We start from the raw sequence: 4,835 nt of genomic DNA on the forward strand, positions 1-4,835 counted from the left end.
AGAACCAGTTCTATATACATATCGTATTCAAGCTGCTAAAGGCCAAAGTGAAAGCCTTGAGAGCCACCAGAGAAGAAGAGTTTACATATGAGAAATGATAATACAAGTTATGGCTGACTTATCAGAAAATAATGGAGGTGTTGGAACATCTTCTATATCTAATGATACTATCCTTCAAAAATAAAGGTGAAAAGAGGGATATTTTTACATAAAAATCAGACTTCGGGCCATAGACAAAACAAGTGTTTTAAAAAAGGTGGGGGGCCCTGGCTGGTTTGGCTCAGTGGATAAAGCATCGGCCTGGGGACTGAAGGGTCCCAGGCTCGATTCCGGTCAATGGCATGTACCTTGGTTGCGGGCACATCCCCAGTAGGGGTTGTGCAGGAGGCAGCTGATTGATGCTTCTCTCTCATCAATGTTTCTAACTTTCTATCCCTCTCCCTTCCTCACTGTAAAAAATCAATAAAATATATATTTTTTAAAAAAGGTGGGGGAAGGTGAGAAGTAATAAAAATACTTAATCCAAAAGATAGCAAGAAAGGTGAGAAAAAGAATACAAAGTCAGAATAAATAGAAAACACAGAAGATCAGCTGTAAACATCAATACATCAGTAATTATATGAAATCTAAACAAACTTCATGTTATAATTACAAGACAAGGAGTGTTAGATGGAATTGAAAGTAAAATAATATGGTGTATACATCAAATAGCTCTAAAACATAAATGCACAGAAAATTTTTAAACAAAAATTTGGGGAAGAAAAGAAATCACAAACTCCAGTTATAAGAAGGCTGGCACTGCTATGATATTATCAGTCAAGGTAGACTTCAAAGCAAAAAACATTACCAGAGATAATGATAAAAGATTCAACTCATCAGAAACAAAGAACAATTCTAAATTTGTGTGCCCAATATCATGGATTCAAATATATCTGTAAAACAATGAATAGCAACATAAGAAAGACAAATCCCTAATAGCAATAGAAAAAGTTAACAAACCTCTCTAAATTGAACCAACATGCAGAAATTAAATTCGTAGAGATGTAGAAGTTTTTAACATGGTTAACAAAACTGACTTAAATACATATAAATATTGCATCCAAAAAACTGCAGAGTACACATTCTTTTCAAATACACAGAAAATATTTACAAGACCTGGATAATAAACAAAAAAGTACAACCACATTTTGAAACAGGAAAATTAAAAATAAAAATAAAAACTATGAGGCAACATTACATATCCTCTAGAATGGCTAAAAGTAGACTTAACAATACAAAGTGTTGGTAAAGATGAAGTGCGAAAAGAACTTTGTTGATGAGACTATAAACTGTCACAAACACTTCGGGGGTAAAATCTGACTATGTCCTAAAATCTATCATAGATCCACTCTAACCATATTAGTATGCATTTACTGAATATAACTGTGTACTAGGAGACAGGTACAAGAAAATGCATAGCAGCATTATTCATAAACATGTTAACATCCCAAATTTCCAACAATAATAAATAAGCAGTGCGATATTCAAATAACACACTGTATAGCAATGATAATGAATGAACTGCAATTATACAACAATAGAGATGAATCACAAAGAATCCTGGAAGTAGGATCCATTTATATAACTTTCATTAACAAGAAAAATATATACAGTTCAAAATGTATTTTTAAATGGGTAAAAATATAAAGCAAACAAAAAACTACCATAAAAGATAGGATGGTAGTTTCTCCTAAGGAAGGAGGTATGATATGTACTTTTGAATACTTAAGTTGTATATTTTTCCATGCATTATTCTATTTTTCCCACAGTAAAAATGTTTCAAAAGTAAAACTAAACATTTAAGGCTTGAATTTTCTCCTAAGGCGCTGGCATTCCAGTATTTTGTTTTTATTTCAAAGTTATATAAATGCATATTCTAAAAATCAAATGAAGCTTGTGATGAAAGACAGCACCGCACCCCCCATTCTAAACAGTAGTTCTGTAGCAGTATTTTAATTCTTCATTTTGGATCTGGTTGCCTCATCTTGGATCTAATATGTGAAAATGACTTAACTCTTCTATATGCTGCTGTAACTCCCCCAAATTATTTAACAGCCCCACATGAGGATGGCTAACTGATTTTTTTCACAAAAGTAAATTTTTTTTCACAAAAGTGCAAAAGCAAATGAACAAAAAGCCTTTTCAACATTTGGTTGCAGGAGCAACTAACTATACATGGGGCGGGGGCGGAGGGGGGGGACGGGAATAGTGACCTAAATCTCACACACTGTATCTATATTAATTCAAAATAGATTATAAGTTTAAATGTAAATTGTAAAACTATTAATCTTATAAAAGAGAAAAATCATTAGGATCTAGAGCTAGAAAAACACCAAAAGCAAAGAAAAGAAAATATTTGACAAGATTTCATCAAATAAAAATCTTTTACTCTGTGAAAGACACTGTTAAGAGGCTTAATAAGTGACAGATTTGAAAAAATATTTGCAAACTACGTACTTAACAAAGGCTCACATAAAAGAACTCTCAAAATTCAACAGTAAGACATCAGCAAAATAAGAACATTCGAAAATCATCTCCTTTATTAAACCAACAAGAACACTGGCAAAAATAGAGTCAACTTTTCCAAACTCTAAATATTAACCAAAGGCTTGCAGCAATCTGGGAAGAATTAAGAAAGATGGCTAAATTTTGATAAGCCCAGCAAACTTTGTGGCATATTATTTTGCCTTATTCGCATCCTCCCACCCCAGATCCACAGTAATTTTGAAAGCCAACATCTGACCTCCAGCATGCTGGGTGGCTTCCTGCAGTGTTCCCAATTGATGCTCTTTTTCACTGCCTGAGAGCCATCATGAGTTGAATGCATGATCCTGTCCTGGGAAGCGCTTGTCCCAGTAGGCTCTTCCACACCGCCACAGCATCCCCACCTGGCTGAAGTTGCCATCTTAGGACATGAAGGAGTAGATCTACAAACTGGCAAAGAAGGACCTGACTCCCTCACAAATCTGTGTGATGTTGACTCACATGGTGTTGTTGCACAAGTATGTTTTTGTGACAGGCAATATAATCTTGAGAATTCTTAAGTCCAAAGGACTTGCTCCTGATCTTCCTTAGGATCTCTACCATTTAAGAAAGCTGTTGTTGTTCAAAGCATCTTGAGAGGAACAGAAAGGTTAAGGACACTAAATTCCATCTGATTCTGATAGAGAGCCATATTCACTGGTTGGGGCTTGATTTTATAAGACCAAAGAAGTTCTCCCTTCTCAACTGGAAATACGAGTCATCCATAGCCTTTGCCCTGATTGCATAAAATGTCTATGTACTCAAGCAATAAAATCATTGTTTAACTAGGGAAAAAGCCAACACTCCATAAGCCTCATGAAAACCAGTAGCCTAGCAGCCACTTAAGGTGGGCAGAAGAGGGTGGGAGCTCTTTCACTACCCCATCCCCCAAGTACTGTCATTATTTGACAAATTTAGTGGCATCCTGGAAGACCCCACTCCCAAAACTATCCTAATTCAATCTGACACAGAGCTCAGTCAGTGCAAAAAAGTATGACAAAAACAATCAGAGGCAATTGTTTAATATTGTGGCTGACCAAGGCAGTGGATAATAGTTGAGGCAAACAATAAGCTAACTAAAAAACATAAAAACTGAGGACACAGAAAAGCTCCAATATATACTTAAAAATATAGATGGTTACACATAGCAAAGGGTTCTACACATATCCAGGGGTGTACACATGCTCAGGAAAGACCTACAAAGGCCCTAAGGGCTTGCCTCTGGCTAACCTGCAAGTTCTACACAAGCAGAAAGTAAACAGTAAAACAAGTTACAAACTTCCTGGCTGAGTGCTGAAGCTGTGCCCAACAAAGACTGGGAGACTTACTGGTGGTCCCAGGCATTTAAGAAAACTTCTGTCCAATCATTAGCTGACCACTAAGTTAATTGAGTAGAGACACTGTAGGGGCCATACACAACAAAGAATATAGATTTACAGAATTCAGAAAAAACACTAAACAACAACAAACTAACAATGACAAACACTGGGGAGTGGAGAATATCTGATTGTCAGGGCTGCCACATTATTTTATATGTATAGTTTTCAATAAAATAAAGAAGACATTTTTAAAAAAAGTATGGCTCATACTCAAGCAAAAGAACTGTCAATAGGAACTGTCCTTGAGGAAACCCGAACATTGAACTCACTAGACAAAGTTTTAAAATCAGCTACTTTATACATGTTCAAAGAACTAAAAGAAATTCATGTCTAAAGAACGGAAGGAAAGTATGAGATGAATGTCTAACAAGTAGAAAATACCAATAAAGAGAAATCATGAAAAAAAAAAAGAAATTCTGGAGTTGAAAAGTACAGTAACTAAAATGAAAAATTCACTTCAAGGTTTCAGCAGCAGATATGAACAAGCAAGAGAAAAAAATCAGAGAATTTGAAGATAGGTCAATTGAGATTATCCACTGAGAAACAGAAAAAAAAACAGATGGCAAAAAAGGGTACTTTAAGGACTCCATTAAACATATCAAAACATACACATAATGGAAGAGAGAGGGGGAAAAAAAGTTGAATAAATAACTAAAAATTCCCCCAAATTTAATGAAAAACAATAATCTAAACATCAAAAAACTATGAGGATAAACTCAGAGAGGCCCATACCTAGACATATCTAATCAACTGTCAAAAATAAAAGAAGACCTGGAAGATGCAAGAGATAAACTTGTCACATGTAATTAAATTAATTTCTCATCAAAAACCATGGGGGCCAGAGGCAATGGGAAGACATATTCAAAGTACTGCGGGGGACCCCGGGGGGGGGGG

General features: G+C 35.4%; 1 protein-coding gene and 1 pseudogene across 1 annotated transcript in view; one reads left to right on the forward strand and one right to left on the reverse strand.

Annotated features, from left to right (window-relative positions):
* ZNF644 (zinc finger protein 644) overlaps nt 1–4,835 on the reverse strand; it is a 114,318-nt gene that overhangs the window by 94,482 nt on the left and 15,001 nt on the right. The gene's annotated exons all lie outside the window — the stretch shown is intronic.
* LOC107182202 lies at nt 2,878–3,350 on the forward strand (annotated as a pseudogene).

This window comes from Myotis davidii, unplaced genomic scaffold (assembly GCF_000327345.1).
Source record: "Myotis davidii unplaced genomic scaffold, ASM32734v1 scaffold674, whole genome shotgun sequence".
Classification (NCBI taxonomy): Eukaryota; Metazoa; Chordata; class Mammalia; order Chiroptera; family Vespertilionidae; genus Myotis; species Myotis davidii.